Source organism: Dendrobates tinctorius, unplaced genomic scaffold (assembly GCF_039654945.1).
Source record: "Dendrobates tinctorius isolate UK_male_01 unplaced genomic scaffold, ASM3965494v1 ptg000064l, whole genome shotgun sequence".
Taxonomy (NCBI): Eukaryota; Metazoa; Chordata; class Amphibia; order Anura; family Dendrobatidae; genus Dendrobates; species Dendrobates tinctorius.
In genome coordinates, this window is record NW_027361732.1 from 9,733,082 (window position 1) to 9,752,333 (window position 19,252).

Here is a 19,252-nt window from a genome sequence, read left to right on the forward strand (position 1 = left end):
GGATGATCACAAGGCAATTATTTGTGTGTATAAAAATATAATTTTTACTGAAACAAATTCATTAAAACCATACTGCCAAAACTGGGGAAGTAGGAGAGTACAGATACACTCATTACTCACAGTCACTCATTAAACGCACAAATCCAGGAAGAGACAGCTACTACGAAAACGGATAGACACAGGGACTGGCAGCAATATATTGCAGCTACAAGGGGCAGAACTGAAAAAGCCCTAATAATAAATTACTACAAATATTAATATAGCCATAATTATATCGCAAGGTGTATAGGCCACATCACAGATTATGATCTAGATGTCCACCATAAAACAACGCCGCTTGCCTTTACAATAATACTCCGCAAATATAATCAGATAACCGTGATCACTTCTGGTCTGCGCGACCGGAAGTGACGCTCACCACCCGGATGTGATGTGTCACATCAGGTGGTTAGCGTCATGGTCACGCAGTATACCACGCTGCGGCTGGGAGATATAAATAATGGAGACACATGGTTGGTAGTAGGCCCCTTGAGAAAGGAGCCAAAACGCGCGTCGGGGCGGACACGCTAGTCCAGGAGGTAGCGGCACCCTGTATAAAAGATACCCAATGGTAATTTTACCTGATTATATTAAAAAACACACTCCCCTTGAAAAAGCAAATGTGAAACGCGTGCTGGGGTACCACCACTACTTAAGGTAATGTAACAACACTTTTTATTATATATATCTTCCTTATACCTTAGCTTTCAAATCTCTAATATGTACTCTGGTCATTTCTGCCGCATGGATTAACTTTTCTCTACCTGGAGTTGCATATTTTTTCTTGGACACTTAGGCAATTATTTGAGCCTCTTCTTATACTTGGCCCCTTTATTCCCTTTTAGGACTTATATTGATTCTACTATACATGGGTGCTTTCTTCTATTGTCCTGAGATTTGATTGCTGCCAAATGTAATAAGATTTTTTTCACTGTTTTTCCATATACTGTTATGGGATTTTTTTGATAGCTTTTTACTTACCTTAATGATGTGGCCTTTTTTTGCACATTGTTGTCACTATTTTGTACATGTTTTATAGTGTTATTCTTTTATATGTGTTCAATAAAATATTGCAATTTTATTATTTGGCACATGGATTATATAAAGTTGCTTGAACAGGGATGGTGTAGTGGAAAACATGCCATCAGCAAACCACTCTTTACTTTGGGCCAGTAGATGGAGATTGTCTCTTGTTCCAAATATCAAGATATGGCTGAGTCCACTTCCTAATTAAAAGTGAAAGTATTAGTACAGGAAATAATGAGAGACAAAAGAAAAAGTAACAAGTAGCAGACAGAATTTCGGGATGAATTCACAATAAATTTTCCTAATCAGAAGCATCCGTTGTTCATATCTCACATTAAAAACTCACATTTTGCTTCAGATTTTCTGATTTTATAACAGAAACGTTAAATTGAAGCAAAATCTGGTGTGAAGGAGATAAACAATCGTTTTTTCTACGACATGTATTGTCCCAGTGGAAAATGATATATTCCTGTTTAAAAATGCTTCCAAGATTCAAAAATGTCACATTTTCAAAGTTGTGAAAGGATTAATGGCAGCAGAAACTAGCAAAATACAGAATTCCATGATAATAAAAGGTTTACATCAGGAAAAACGAGCAAACATGTAAGAAGTATTTGTTTAAAAAAAAGCATACTAACTCATTGGTTCATTAGGTTGGGGTCATATGCAGCGTAAATGTCTAAATCCCATCCACATGCTCATGAAAAAATGCACAGTTAAAAAAAATGGCATTCAGTGCAGCAGTGGCGTGCCTATCATGTAGGCAGGGGACGCCACTGCCCCCAGGCCGTCAGGGGGCCTGCCGCCAAGTGGTGTAATGCGCCCATGAACATCGGGCCCCCTGGATCTACCATACTCTGGTAGGTGCCTGTCACCTACTGGAGTATGGCAAGGATAAATTAATACTCACCGCCTGCTGCTGCGCTGCTTTCCTCACTCTGCTTTGATGCAAATCCTGAGACGTGAGCGATCACATGATTGCATACATCATTCCAGGTCCTGTATCAAAGCAGCGTGTGGCAGCAGGTGGTGAATATTAATTAACCCCCTGCCATGCTCCGGTAGGTGACAGGCACCTACCGGAGCATGGTGTGCCCTCTTCACAGCACTAATTCAGCATTGGAACTTCATTTCAGGCTGTTGGCAGGGGGCATGGCTAAAGGGGCAGGGCATCGTGGAGGAAAGGGGCCCAGGCCCCTTCAAAACTTTGCTATGGGGCCAAGGCCAAGCTGCTTATGTCCCTGCTTATGAATATATGCTGCCATTATGCAAAGAAGATTCCACCCATTCAGACAAGGGGCTAAAATCCTGCACTAAAACCTGCACCTAAATCCATAGAGCTAAATAGAGATTTTGTTGTAGAATTATCTACACCAGAATAGCAATAGATCTACAGTTGTGGACAATCCACAGAGGTTAGGAGACATGTTAATGAATCCTTAAGGTCCATTCACATGCACTAAGTAGTTGCAGCAGACAATCTGCAGATAATTTATAGCAGAAAATTCTACGCTAAAATTGACATCTAGTGATGCGGGTTTGATGCGACCACCTTGTCCTCTGGCTGTGATTGACAATGGTTGGATACCTGCAAATCATGGTTGGTGGACAAGGTTGCCACTCTGCTTATGAACATGGTAGACCACTGTATCTCAAAGGCAGGACTTCTACTTTGAAGCTGAGCAGACAATCAGACTGCAACTAAACAAGTGAGGCATAGTTGGAATCAGTAGGCCTCACCCTACATTATACTATCCCCAAAGTTTCCCTTTGGCCTGTTTCACACATCAGTTTTTTGGCGTCAGTCAAAATCCGCCAATTTCTGAAAAAAAACGGATCCGCCAAAAAAGGGGCGGATCCGTTTTTTTCCCCCATACACTTACATTAGTGGCGGATCTTGACTGACGATCGTCCGTCACACCCATTTTTTGACGGATCCGCCAATATTTTAGCATCTCCCGGGCGGATGAGACGGACTCTGCAACGTTTTTTTTTTTGACGGTCCACTATTTTCAACTGCGCAGGCCAGGCAGCTTTTCTCCGGGAACATTTTTAACTCTGAATGCCATTCCGGGATCGTGAAAAATTCTCTCTCTCTCTCGGCAGCGGTTCCTTTAAATTTCATCCTTCACCAGATCCGTCAAAACAACGGTCCGGTGGCACACGTTGATGTGAGAAAACACACGGATCAAAACGTATGTGTGAAACAGGCCTAAGGCAAAAAAATCACATAGTATTCTATATCAGCACTTTGTAATATATAATTTTTCACATTTGTGCAACATAAACTTTGCAATAATTCTGCATAATGGAAATGTTAAATGCTTACCAGAGTCATGCAGAAGGAACTGCTGCTTGATACCATCAATATTGGTCCCCTGGAAGGCCTGGGGAATAACAAGTTGATCAAGGGTTTGGGGCAACCTTGGAATATTGACAAGTTGCCTTGATAATCGTATTGTTCTCATCAGTGATGCTTTCCTTGGGAGAAGTACTACAACATGGGCTCCTGAAATGACTTCTGTGAGAATCTGTTGTGGTGTCTCCTGTGTTGTCCTTTCCCTGGTGAGTGCCTCATTGACAAGTCGGATTGCTTCAGGTCTTGCTGCTTGTGCTGCGTGGTTGTGGGGATTGGTTACTTTCACCACTTCACCAGATGCTTCTTTGGTCCAAACACGTCCCTTGCAAGTCGACCGTTTTTCACACACCCAGATGGAATGGACATCCTCAGCCGTTCGTTTGGAAAATACGTAAATTTGATTCTCGTAGACCAACTTCTTCCGTTTGGATAGAACTGAATTCATACTTGTAGAAAGTGAATTGCTGTGGAAGCTGACTGATTTTTTTGTGCTAGTACACCTCTCTCTTTGTAGAGATTTTAGACACTGCTACATTCTGATGTAAAGATGGAATAAAAGCTAGTCTAAAGTAACTTGCAGGACACCTGACATGAAATTGTTACATCTGCAACAAAACTTGCAAAATAAGCAGGTCAGTGCTGGGTCAGGTAAAAGTTCACAAACTGTTTGGATTTTAGAGTGGTTTACATTCCCCACCTAAATCAGGCCTTATTCACACTACATTTTTTGAATCCGTTTTTTCATGGTATGTTTTTGTAACACAAAAACGTTTTAGAAACATTTTGGAAAATGTCTTGTTAAAATTGCGGGCAAAATGCTCTGACACTAGAATGCAATCAGTTGTGAGGTTTACAGATGGAAACAGTTGATTTAAAATGTCACAAAAGTGCAGCACTCTGTACAGTACTTTTGTGACATGTGGATTGATGATGGATGGGAATTCATGAACCACAAGGACAAACTGGCTAAACATCCAAACACAAAATTCTGGGGGCAAAACAGGGTACGAACATCCGGGAGCAAACTACCGGGGGCGAACTGCTGGGGGCGAAACATCCGGGGGCGAACTGCTGGGGGTGAAAAATGCGGGGGCGAAACATCCGGGGGCGAACTGCTGGGGGCGAAACATCCGGGGGCGAAAAATCCAGGGGCGAAACATCCGGGGGCGAACTGCTGGGGGCCAAACATCTGGGGGCGAACTGCTGGGGGTGAAAAATCCAGGGGCGAAACATCCGGGGGCGAACTGCTGGGGGCGAAACTTCGTATAACCGAAAAATGGAAGCCTACAAAATGTTTAAAAACTTTTTAGCAGTTTGACAGATCACAGAAATGTTCACAGACCATGTAACACTGTATGGTTGAGAAATGGAAGCCTAAAAAATTGTTAAAAGCCTTTGTTCACTGTTAGAGATCACACAAATGTTCACAGATCTTGTAACACTGTATGTCTGAGAAATGGAAGCCTACAACATTTTTAAAAGCTTTTTAGTAGTTTTAGAGATCACAGAAATGTTCATAGATCACATAACACTGTATGGCTGAGAAATGGAAGTATGCAAAATTTTTTAAAGCTTTTTCTCAGTTTTAGAGATCACAGAAATGTACTCCACACTACGGAATAGTGTATAGCTGAGAAATGTTTAACCCTCCGTCAGGGGCAATATGTTTCATAACGAGTTTAGGGGCATTGCGCCTGTCCGGCACAGGCTAGAAAATTGGCTATATTTTCCTTTTTTAAAAATTTCAATGCTCTAAAAGTGATCAGTTACCTTAATAGGAATGTAATAAATGAGAATACACATAATCAGGTGGAAAAAAAAATGTTTACTAACCAGAAAAGTAATATGTTTCAAAGTGCACACATTTTGCTACTTGCAAAAAAAACCTGACAGTTCTCTTCAAAAACTATTAGTAAACATAAAATTTAGATAAGCAAAATAAATTATAAGGTTGCTGAAATAGTACTGTACTCAAAATCAAAATTCTATGTCTTGAGCATCCTCCTCACTCTCTCCATCTTGATCTGTATCAGGCACATCTGGACATTCTTCCACATCATCGTCTGAATCAATGTCACTTTCTTCCCCTAAATCTTCTAGCTGTAAGGGGTCTGTCTCATCATCATCAAGCAGTATATTTTGCACTTGCTCAACATGAAGGACATTTGACAAGTCAAATATTCTCCTCGCCATTTCAGAAGAAAAGCTGAAGCAAGAGAGAGAATATGTGTTAGGGCGCAATGTGCCTGAGAAGCACACTCTTATTTCTAACAAAACCTTCTATGACAAATACACAAATTTAGCACTAGCTATTCATAAAACAAGCTAAAAAAAACCAATTGGGATGAATAAAAACAGCAAATACTAACCGTCAAAGGTGTGATGCATTCAGGGGCAATGAGCCGGAGAAGCCAAAACACTGATATCTGATCTCCTGCAGCTCTGCAGCACAAGAGGCTTCTCAGGTTTCACACAGCCTTTAAAGTTAGGAAGGTACTGGGAGGAGGGTGCTTCCCAGACAAACCAATTAAAATAGAGAAATGAAACTAAGTGAGCTGCGCCTGGCAGATCAGTTGCCCCTGACGGAGGGTTAAATGATTTTTGGGTGTGTTACTGTATATAACACAAAGAAGCACCTCAAAGTCACCGTAAAGTCATGGTGCACTTTTGACAGGAATTCTGTCAAGCCATGGTCACCACAATCCCTGGATCTGACGCCCTTAGACTTTTACTTTTGGGGTTATGCGTACATTGAACGTATCAACGACATTAATCACTTAAAACAGAGAATCACAGATGTTATTCACTCTGTTACACCAGACATCCTTACCTGTGTGTGGCAAGAACTTCACTATCGTTTGGATGTGTGTAGGGCAACAAATGAAGCCCACATCGATCTGCACTAAAGAGGTATGAAGCTGGGAGCGTTTATCTTTTACTTGGAGCAGATTTCACATTTCTATCATTTTTTGTTGCTTTCCAGTGACTGATCAAAAGTGCACCATGACTTTACGAACACACTGTATATTTGATTTTTTTCAGCCCCACAAAAAAACTGCAGCTATATATTTGCCAATGGACTGCACAGGTCTAATTCCTGTCTACAGACTGGATTCTGTCACTCTGCCCGCTTCTGCGACTCGCTCTCCCTCCCTAGACCAAATGTACATCATATGTGATACAAATGATTAGCCCTTAGAAGGGCTGTTAGTATGAAGCACTCTCTACCTCCAATACAAAGTGTCAATGTGTCGAGCTGGGCGACGCCTGTTTTTTATAATCCCTGATTATGTCAGATGGCCTGCCAATCACAGTAATGCAACAACCAAGCTAGCTATGGAATTATAGTGACTCACAGGCAATCCCCGCATGTTTATTGGCTGCGTAACAGGCGGCAAAGATGCAAGGCAGGGATTCAAGTTATACATTGAGCACATTACTTGCTAAATAAAGAGCACATCTGAGCATCGTGATGCTCGAGTGATAACCGAGTATCACCAAGCACATTTGCTCATCCCTACTGGTCCTGAAGGTGAAAACAGGCTAGAAGGAGGAAAATGTGATAGTTTTTTACTAAGGAGAAAAAAAAACACTTTTGAGTATTTCAACCTTCTGTGGACACTTAATTAATTTACTTGTTCCTTGAATAAAAATCTACAAAATAATGCTAGGGATTAAAACATCTTGCAACCTAAAGTTTCACAATCTTAATTTAAGAAAACTAAAATACATCAAAGAATTTCTACAATCGCTTCTGCTTAATTAAATAAATAAAAGCTACAGTAATTCAGAAGTACAAAGTAATTTAGTTTGACTTATTTACGATTTTCTTTTCAAACCTCAGTGTGAAAAACTTTTATCCAGTGGCATTAATAAGTAATCTACGTCTGCTTAACAAATTGTTAGTTTTTAAGTCCTCAAGGATGTATGTTATTTCTTACTCATGAGATTACTCTCTACTTACATGTAAAGTAGAAAAAACCTAATGAGCTTGCTGCCAAAGCTATGAGCATGTGATAAAGGGCTATGGGTAGGTAAATGCCAAACAAAGATAAACTAAAAGTAACACTTATATCTTGATAATTATTGCTACAAAATAATATCAGAAATGTTAGTAAAAAGATGTATATTGTGCTAACTGAATCATAATGTGAACAAAATAATTCAGTTTGGGAGTTGTTGTTGATCAACTAGGTTGTTTAAGCCTTGGGCAAAGTCAACGGTTATTTTAATGAAGGGAATGACCAGTTTTTAACCAGTTTCCACAAATACAGCATAAAAGACCTTTAGGTTGTATAACTAACTATATATAACCTGTTTTTAAATTTGTAAATGTCCTAGAAAATCTGGTTGTCTGCAATGAAAACTTCCAGTTAATCTTTAGGTATACTTCAGTATAGTTGGTCAGCATTTCATCTGTATTTGTAAGTCAAAACCAGGGGTACATTTGGGGATCAGTGGTTTTCCAGTATTAAATTGTCATCCTTTCCAAATCCGATCTCCCATTAAGGCCTCTTTCACACATCAGTTTTTTGCCTTCAGGCGCGATCCGGCTTTTGTAAAACCGGATCCGGCAAAATGCAATGCCGGATCCAGTTTTTCCCCATTGACTTGCATTAGCGCCGGATCGTGCCGGATGGCATTGCGTTTCATCCGTTTTTTGCCGGATCCGGCAACTTGTCTCATTCCGGCGTCTGGAAAAAACGGCTACTGTAACGTTTTTTGTCTCCGGCGAAAAAGCCGGAAGCGCCGGATCCGGCGCTTCCAGCTTTTTGCTACAATGAAAGTCTATGTGCTTCGGAATGCGCCGGATCCAGAAAAAGACGGATCCAGCCACCGGATCCGGTTTTTTTAAGTCTGCGCATGCTCAGATCCAATTGGCCAGCCCCCAGGAACAGATATAACCTGCTAGACGGATCCAGCAAAAAAACGGATCCGTTTCTACAGTTCTCCAAAATTTATGCCGGATCCGTTTTTTCTAAAAATAGCCGGATCCTGCCTGACGGCAAAAAACTGATGTGTGAAAGTAGCCTAAGGGTCCCTACAGACCGTTCCTATTGTCTTCTTTTTGTTGACTCCAGTATGATTTCACAGAGCCTAGATTCCATTTTTAATGCAGTAGTATAGGGATTGGTTGCATTTGTCATCCTCTCTTAAAATTTTACACCACCTTATTAATCTCACCTCACCAGGATTTTAATCCACCCAACATGGCAAAGTGGGAGGTTTATTTAGGTGTTTTACTCCAACTCAGATCAAGTGAATCTTTGAGTTGATCCATAAGCTCTCAGTTGCCAGCAAATACCAAGAGGCTGTCAGGAACACCGCACTGCACTTGCTCACTGAGCCAGTGCGCATGTCCTGAGTACAAACCTGTGCCTAAAGATACCTGTGGAGTCGGGCAGCAGTGGTGACGATGCGTGCTCCAGTCTTACAGGACCTGTGTCACTGAAGGTAGAAGGCAGTGAAGTACCTACGATCATGTGACTGCAGGGGACGGGGCTTAGCCTCCTGCTGCTGGAGATAAATGCAGGATTCTACTACAGGGATCCTCAAATCAGGCAAACGGGGGTCATACACAGAGAGGGCAGCGCGGTACCAGAGGGACAAGCAGAGAGTAGTAAGCAATGAGTCATACACAGAGATAGCAGTACAAGAGGGGCAATCAGAGACTAATCAGGACATAGGTAATGAGTCAGAAACCAGAGAAGCAGATAAACAGTACAGAATCAAGAGACAAACTCACAACAGGGGACAGAACCAGGTCAGAACCATATAAGCAAGCTAGAAGACAATCAGAAGGCACAGGCACACAGGGGTCACCACACTCGGCCAAAGGCAAAAGTATAACTGACAGGGATTGGAGTCTCCCAGGGCTATAAGAAGCCCTCCTTGAGCCAAAGAGAGGCTACAATAATTAACCCCCGGCGTGCAGGTCAAAACCTGCACTGGGATCATAACAGAGGCAGGTTAATCGATCCTTACCCTCTCGTACTTTGTTTTATGGCAGTGTTCCAGTCCTCAAGAGCCACCAACTGTTCATGTTTTCAGGTTTTCCTTAGTATGGCTCAGGTGATAATTGCAGTACCTGCACAGGCAATAATTCGATCACTTGGGCAATACTAATGAAATCCTGAAAACATGACCTGTTGGTGGCTCTTGAGGACTGGAGTTGAGAAACACTGTTTTATAGGAACATCCTAATTTATCCAATTTCTGGTATGTTCTCCATCGTACTAAATGTCAAAACCTCTGCATACAGGTACCTAAAACCTGAGCTATGTTTCTCCTTCATCTTAATGACCTCGCCATAAAACAACATATCAAAGCTCAATAATAAAATACCTTATCAAAGGTGCTAGTTCCTGTATTCCAGCTCACTGGAAATCCTCCCCACCCCCTTCTCCCACTGGATTGATAAGGTGGATGATCTTACTGCTTCACACTATGATAAACTTGATGCCTTCATCTCTTTATGGACTCTACGATTCCTATTTAGATATTTCAAGGAATACTGGGATCTGATTAGTAGAATGTAACAATAATAAAAGATAATCAACTTTCACAACTGGTGCAGGACCCAGAAGGGGGTTACTGTTACTGTAATTTTAACCCCTTTACCACATTGGATGTATCCCTACATCGAGGTCGCCTGGAACTTAACAACCTCGGACAGATGGATACATCATGGCGATCGCCCACGCACGGGGGCTGTTTGTGCTCCCGGCACTTTAACCTCCTAAAATTGATCACAGCATTTAGAGAGCAGGCAGAGGGAGGAAGTCACCTCTGGCCTTGGATCGGTGCCCCCGCAATGTCATTGCAGGGGCCCAATCTTTGCTCTGGTGACCCGATGTGACGACATCCAGATCACCAAAGCTAGCAAACCTGCTAGATCATGCTCAGTGCATGATCCAACAAGCTTGTCGGTCAGTGCAGCGCTGACAGTTTGTACATCATAGGAATATTTCTGCACTGCTATTCTTTACAAGCGATCAGCCTGCAAAAAGTGAAAGTTCCATAGTGGGACAAAGTGAAAAAGTGAAAAAAGAGAAAAAAAAAAAAGTAAAAATATTTAAAAATAAGCTCAGAATAATGATAAAAATATATTATACCCATAAAAAAATATTTTTATTAAAAAAATTTAAACAAAAAAGTACAAATATTTGGTATTGCCAAACCCTGAACGACCCATCCTATAAAACTGTCCTACTAATTAACCCCTTTAGTGAACACTGTAAAAAAATAAAAAACAAGGTGGAAAATTCCCTATAATGAGGTAGATGGACACCACCAGATCACGGGTCAGACGGTGTCCACCTTTTTAGGCGTGCATAAAAGTGCCACAGTTTTGGGAACTTCTTTAAAGAAGGACAACGCTGAACAGAACCAGTAGATTGCAGGATAACTCTGCTGCCTCATTATAGTGAGTGACTCCTTCAAGGGTTTTAGCTGAATCACGTCACTTCAGAGATTTAGATGGAAACCCCGATACAAGTGATCAGTGTAGAGCGCCGGATGTGATCCCAAATGTTATGTAAAATGTTCGTAACAAAAGCTTCAAATGAATCCACAAAAAAGCAAGTCCCCACTCAGGTCTGTCATCTGTCAATGGAAATATAGTGGCTTCCACGTTAGTGGCAGCGCTAAGAATCTGGAAAGCGCTATGGCTCCTCACCCGCCAAAGGAAATCTAGAGAATTCTGCACTCCCAAATCCAAATGCCCCCTTCCTTTCTGAACACCACAGTGTGGCTAAACCACATATATCGTCCACATGTTTGGCATTTCTGTAGCGATGAAAGCTCGCTTAATTTACAGGTGCATGTCTCCAGAAGCATGAGCTGGGCACAGCGTACTGGTCAATACAAGGTACTAGTCACTACAACTGCAGTTAGCAATTTTCATTCAGCAACGTCCACTGCTGCTTGTTTCTAGAAAACACCCATGGAGTCAAAATCATCATTACACCTGTAGATAAATTCCCTAAGGGGTATAATTTACAAAATGTGGTCACTTGAAGGAGGGGGTATTCTGCTCTTCTATCCCTTAGGGCTCTGTATATGGAGTCTGTGACAACACAGCTCTCGGTTAGCTTCCTAAGCTTGTTGTTACCTCCTAGCTTGTCATTAGCTACCAAAAGCGAGGAGCCACTAAAGGGGGTATTCAGCATGGGAAGCAGCTCTAATCCCGACGAGTCAGTGGAAGGGTGAGACTCTTTAATTTGGGCCATCTTGGGTATTTGCTGGGACTGTTCTGTATGCTATTGTGTGTTGGTGGTTCAATAAATTATTGCCACACCGTTTTACCCTAACCCTGTGTTGTCTGAGTAGTATTTTGCCCAAGGGGAGAGAAAGCGGGTGTTCAGTGGTATGAGCTCTGGTTAATGCAGTCTTTCTATAGACAGCTGGGCCAGCGGACAAGAGCACCCACTGAACCCCGTGTCTCCACAGAGTCCACATTCTATTCTAGGAAAATCTGCGCTCCAGGTGGCATATAGCACTCCATCCCTCCCATGTCTCACCATATGGCTAAGCAGTACTGTACAGACACATATGGGGTATTTCTTCTTTTAGCAGAAATTGTAGGACAAATGTTAGTGCAATTTTTACCAATTTCCCAGTGTGAAAATGTAAAATCTGGGGGTAAAACAAAATGTTGTTGGTAAAAATGTAATTATTTTTTTTCTTCACTTCAGAATGGAATAACATTCTGTGACCCACCTGTGGTTCCAATATGACCACTGCATCCCTAGATTAATTAATTGAGAGGTGTAGTTTGAAAAATGGAGTCTCTTAAAAGGGGTTCTGCTGTTCTAGCACCTCAGGGACATGGCCCCCTCATATCAGTAGAGCAAAATCTGAACTCCAATATAGCGCCTCTTTCCTTTTGAGCTTCGCATTGGGGTATCAGCGAACTTGCACAGCAAATTTTGGAATGCATTTTCTTTTGCTACCCTTGTGAAAATGAAAAAAATTTGGGTTAAAACAACATTTTTGGGTGGAAAATATATTTTGCTCATTTTCACAGATCAACGTTGTAAAATTCTGTGAAGCACCTGTGGGTTCAAGTTGCTCACCACACATCTAGATTAATTCTTTTGCCGTTCACAAAAACAAGTAGTTTTCTCCCATATAAGAGGTATCTGCATACTCAGGTGAAATTGCACAACAAAGTTTGGGGGTCAATTTTACCCTTGTGAAAATAAAAAATTGGGGCTAAAAGAAAATTTTTGTGGTGAAAATTGTGATTTTTTTTATTTTTGCAGATCTATAAACTTCTGTGAAGTACCTGAGGGTTCAAGGTGTTCCCCACATATCTAGATAAGTTTCCTGAGGGGAGTTTGCCCGTTATAACATCAAAAAAGGTTTTTTACTTCACGGTCTATCTAAGCACTTTCTGTTAGCGCATAATACGAATTTAAATGAGCTTAATATATGTCCCATTGAACATATACCAAGTAATGCCACTAATAGAATTCAGAAGCTTAACCGTAAAGAAATATACTGGATCTTTTGGTTGAATAAATTGAAACCGCATGGTTTAAATGAAGTCACGGAGATGTTTCTTTAAAGTGTACAATTCTTCTTTTTTTATATACACATTTCTTTTTACTTCCCAAATTAATATTTTCACTCTCTCACTTAAAGGAATTGTTTTTTCTTTTCTTTTGTATATTTGATAGCAGTGAATTGAGCTCACATATCCTTGGATTCTTCTTTTCTCCTTTTTTTTTTTTTTTTTTTGCGTTCGTTGGTTTGCTCCACTTGATCATGTACTGATACCCTCTTAACAATTTATCAATGTATCTATTCTAACATGTTTTAACTATATTTGTGTGCAATATTATGAACTGCAATATTCTAGTATACCGCAAAACTGACTACTTAATCAATTGAATAATGAAAAGAATTTAAAAAAAATAAATAAATAATAAAACTGTTTTTGAGATTAAAGGAATGTTTTTATATGTAAAAGATTTTTTACATATAATTTTTTTATAGGGTTTTTTTATATATATATATATTTTTTATGTGGATATGTGCAATCATATATATTGAATTGAAGTCAGAAAAAAAAATATATTTTATAAAAAGACTTTTTACTTAGAAAATTTCATGACAAAAATTATCTTTAAAAATTTTTCCTTTATTTATATTATTGGATATACTGTATCATTATCTGTGTGATTTGAGTGTGGCTCTTTCAATAGGCTGTTCTTTCTGCTGAGTGCAATTTTCTTAGATTTTAGAAGTTCGCGTCCCTTCTTTTTCTTTTTTTTCTCTTCTTTTAGTCCCTTCTTCTGACCACTGCAAACAAAGAAATCAAATTATATTAATTATTTTACAATATAAGTATTATAACAATTTGTTGTATGTCTATCATGTGTCCGTGCAATGAACTTTGACATCTTTCTGACCAGGTGATCTATTTGACTCGTCTGGCACTGAACAACTGAATGATAATTACCGTATACTGTTTTTTTCTATTTAAGATCTTTGTCATGACATTTGTATGTGTTTTTTTCCTGAGGAAGGAGTTCTTGAGACTCTGAAACACGTAGAATAAAGACCACTGTATTAATAATCCGAGTTTTTAGCGATTCACAGCGCGGATTGTCTGACCACATTTTTCCTGTTCTGAAACTTTAAAAATTAACAAATTTCATTGATACCCAAATAACAATGTACAATCAAATAAAGGCTATGAGGTAGTACAATAAAAAACAGATGCCTTGTCCAAAGATGGAACAGAAATCTACTATATGCCTTTCTTCCTTTTTCATTCATTCCAAGGGTCCTGAGGAAAAGCCAGGAACATCAGGCTACAGTAATACAGATTGCCCCCTTCTGGCTGAAAAGGAGCTGGTTTCCTCTATGGGATCATATGGCTCTAGAAGATCCACTTCCCCTTCCAGAAAGGACCGACCTTCTCGCTCAAGGTCCCCTCATACATCAAAATATACATCTATTGCAACTGATAACTTGGATCCTGAGAGGCAGATGTTAATGTCCCAGGATCTGTTGGAGCGAGTGGTCACAACGATGCAAACAAGTAAGTAGTAAACCTGTAGCTTCTGCTATTTATTCTAAAATCTGGAAGACGTTTTGCTCTCATTTTGGGGAATCCATTATAGACTCCTCCCGCCCAAACATCCCTAAAATCCTGGAATTTCTACAACTGGGATTCGAAAGGGATAAAGATCATGCACACTAAGGGTCCCGTTACACATAGCAATGCTCCAGCTAACCTGACAACGATACGACCTGGTAAGGATGGCTGGTACGTCGCTACATGGTCGTTAGTAAGCTGTCAAACAGGCAGATCTACTCAACGACGCAGTAACGATACAGCGATCCATATAACGACCTCGGCGGTCATTGGGACCTTGTCACACAGCAGCTATTCTGACAATTCAGACCTCGATAGGCGTGCTTCAGCGTTGCCTTTTCCACGCCCCTCTGCTCGGATTGGTGGCCACTACTGCGCTATCACTACGCGGTTTGCTTCAGCGTCCCTGAGTCGCTAGTGCGCTATTTATTCGTGGAACCACAGTCACTGACACAGGGACACTCGATTATTATAACTGTACATGTTAAATGTTATGATTGCATATAATTGATAGCTGACCTATAAAAGGAAATGCTACAAAGATCCTAATTTGAGACCACCAATCGGAGCTGAGTGGACGTTGAAAAGACAAAGCAAAATCACGCCTGCATCCCTGAGTTCTGAGTTGCCAACGAGGTCGCTCGTCGTTGTTATGGCGTCAAACACAGCGATGCATGCTGGCCAGCGGGACACCAACGATCAAAAAATGGCTTATGACATTCGAGCACGATCAGCGATATCGCAGTGGGGGGGCGGTCACCGCTATGTGTCACACGTAGCGAGATCGCTGGCGAGGCCGCTGTTGTGTCACAAAACCTGTGACATTTCAGCGATCTCGCTAACGATCTCGCTATGTGTAAAGTACCCTTAAGAGTCCAGATCTCAGCTATAAGTGCCTTTTTTGACTATCCACTGGCGGGGTCAGGGTTGCACTGGCCTGGCAGGATATTGTGGGCCCCGATGCTTGAGAGACTAGGTCACGGAGCCCTTTAAAAGCGCCTCTGAGGGTTATGCAGAGCTGTGCGCACTTACCTTTGACTCTGACCGCGGCGACGTTTCCACTGTCTCACATGATCAGGATTCAGGAGGATGGACTTTGACTTTCTTAGTGGGCGTTGACACGCACAGCGCTCTGCTTTCCTGCTGTCTTCCTCTGTCCCTGGCTATAGCAGTGGTGTCAGGTGACACCGCACTGTTCTCTCCCGTCTCCAACTGTCCTGCCCTGTAACACTCGCTGTGTGATGACATCCTCCTTGGAGGCACCCGCTACAGCTCTCTCTCCCTGCTTGGGCTGCTGCTTAATTCTATAGTGCAATCCATGTTTTTCTGGGTGAGTGTTCCCAAATGTGTGTATATGTCTGTATGTGTATGTACTGTATAATGTATATGACTGTGTAAATGCCTGTATATGTATATGCCTGTATGTCTGTGTATATACCTGTATGTACTGTATAATGTATATGACTGTTTGTATATGCCTGTAAATGTATATGGCTGTATGTGTGTGTATATGCCTGTATGTGTATGCCTATGTGGGTATACAGTATGCCTGTAAGCATAATATACTGTATATGCCTATGTGTGTATATGCCTATATGTGTATGCCTATGTGTGTATATGCCTGTATGTGTATGTATAATATATATATATATACAACCAGTCCCTCATAACCAAATGAAGGGCAAAGAAGAGATCCCACTATTAACTTCAATTAAAAGGTATATTTTTATTGACAAAATTCTAAAAACAATGTGAATAAGCAGCAAGATAGCCATGTTAGAGAACACCTAATTGAAAAATAAAAAATGGGCTATAACATTATGCAGGGTATTGCACAGATCACAACACATGAGTAAAGGGTTATTTAATGTAAATCCGTTGTAATAAACAATAAACAATGAGGAATTCCAAGTGAAGAATAATCCCCTAAGGCTACTTTCACACATCAGGTTTTCGGCGTCAGGCGCGATCCGGCGTCGTGCCGGAATGCCGGATCCGGCAAATGTTTTGTAAAACCTGAAGTGCCGGATCCGGTTTTCTGCCGGATCCGTCTTGTTCTTGACAGACAAAACCGGATCCGTCTCATCCGGTTCATCCGTTTTTCTATCCGTTTTTCTATCCGTTTTTCGACGGATTACGCCGGATCCGGTTTTTAAAATTGACCCTTGTGGCCTTCCGAACGGGATTGGCTACTGGAAAACTAGATATAGCATGTTCCTACAGCCCTTCTTTGACAGGTTGTAGAGAAGAAAGTGCAGGTTGGAGAGAAGAGCAAGTTACTGGCGAAGATGGATGTTGTCATTGGAAATATTACCACTAGAAGTTCTGTGACGGTTTCAGGGACAATTTTCCACTATACTTTATGTCACCTCAAGGCAGAGTACACTGGGATGACAGAGTGTGAGAGATTTTTGCCCTAAACTTGTGTACCTTCTGGACCAACAGTATATACCTTTGCCAACCAAAGTTGGCTATCTTGTCATGGTCTTACTATTTTTACCTTTAGGCCACAGGTGTGTACCTGGTTGTGTTTTATGCAAAGTATTTCACCTTTTAACAAAAGTTGTGTACATTGGTAGGAAATCACCAACAATAAACACAACTTTTTAGGTGAAATACTTTGCTTCAAACACAACCAGGAACACAACTGTGGCAAAAAGCTAAAATTTACCCACAGTTATACCTGGTTTTGAATACCTTTTTACCTTTGAAATACCCTGTATTTAACCTTTTTTTAAAACATAGTTCGCCGCAGAAAGAAATGACAGACAACCATTGTGAAACGATAATTTAACTTTTATTTAAATTTTTTTTTTTTTTGTAAAATGTTTTTAAAGTGCAAAAAACTTTTTTAATAAAGGTTTTAAACCCAATGGGCATTTTTATTACAAAAAACACACATTTACAATTCTGTGTACTGTGGGGTGGAAATACTGCTGGAGGGGCTGCGGGACACTTCGACACTGGGTGTGTGGAGAGAGGACTGGGATCGTGGTGGGGAAGGAACAGTTAGAGGTGAAGGTGTGGAAAAAACTACAGAATGGGTGGACATGTGGGAAGCAGAAGAGGTGGTGGGTGGTGGAGTGGAGGGTTGGGCAGGGACTGTAGGAGCAGATGATGTTGATGGAAAGATGTATGGGGAAGGAGTTTGGTACGGGGAAGGAGTTTGGTACGGGGAAGGAGTTTGGTACGGGGCAGGTTGCTGGAAGTGGGGAGATGACTGGTACTAGGGAGGTTGCTGGTACTGGGGAGGTTGCTGGTACTGGGCAGGTTGCTGGTATGTAGTAGGAGGGGGAGGATGAAAAGTGGCTGGAGGGGGTGCAGATGTAATAGGAGGGGGAGGATGGAAAGTGGCTGGAGGGGGTGCAGGTGGAGGAACTACAGTGGTGGGAGGTGGAGGTTGGGAGGTAACCTGCTGTAGAGCACCGTGGCACGAATGCATTACATGCATCTGCTGGGTAGGAGATAGTGTTTCCATGCGCTCCACAACACACCTGAAAAAGGTGTGGTTTGGCGAAGATCTTGCTTCTGAATGCATGGTTTGCAGAAGTGTCTTCACCTCCAGAATGCTGGAGTTGATCTGCTGAAAGCCTGCGGAGATTTGCTCTGACAAGACTTTGAGACAGTTCTGGAAAGATGCATTCAGATGCAATAACTCTTGCGCATAACTCTTTTCCTGACCCCTCTGCCGCTGCCGCCCAGTACCCGCAGGTGTACTAGAGGCGGCAGGGGCAGAAGGGTGGGGTAAAGGGAAAGCGATCTCCTCACCAGCAGCTTCATGTAATGTAGGCGGCCACGATGCTCCTGTGCTGGTGGATGGGACAGATGGGTCGAATGTGTGGGAAGGCAGGGAAGGTGCTGATGTACCGGGGTGGTCGAAGTGTCCCTCGGTGCTGGTCTCCTCAGGGATCGCCTCAGAAGGGTCCAATCGTGCAGGCTCCCGAGTGCTGCTCACCGTGCTGTGGACTAAAGAGAAAAAAAAACAATTAAAATACTGACATGGTATGGCCCTGGCTGAAAAAAAAAAGTTACATCTAACATTTTTTTCACATGTGGTGTGTAATATTTACCTTCTGGTGAGCATTGTTTACCGGAGGAACGACAGGGCTTGTGCGTACTTGTACTTGCTCCTGCGTCCTCCAGATCCACTCGGGGCCCGCATCTCTTTATTGAACTCCTTCTTGAAACGATCCCTCACAGACCGCCACCGATTCACAATTCTGTTCCCTGAAATGAGAAAGGAGTGGTTAGTATACAACATCAGTGTTTCACAAACTCCAGTCCTCATGGTCCCCAGGGGTCATGTTTTCAGGATTTCAATAGTAAATAGAAATCCTGAACACATGATCCGTGGGGACCACGAGGACTGGAGTTCGGGAAACACTGGTTTACATCAAGCAACCTGTATATACTTACGCTCTTTAATCTGGGCCCGAGCTTCGAGGTCCTCCCAGCGGCCCACAAGGAGAGAACAGATTTCCTTCCAGAGTCGTCGGGTAATGATCAGGTCAGCGTGGCAGCGGTCAGCCATATTCCAGAGCGGCTCCCTTTCTCTGACGAGATCGATGAGGCGGTCCACATCAATCCCTCCATCCTCACCGTCAGAGTCGGGAGCACGCTGTGAAGGCTGTTAAAGAAAAAGACAAAAATAACATAATTAGCCTCCACAAAAGAAATGAAATAAAAAGTGCAAAAAAACAAAGCAAAAATATTTATAC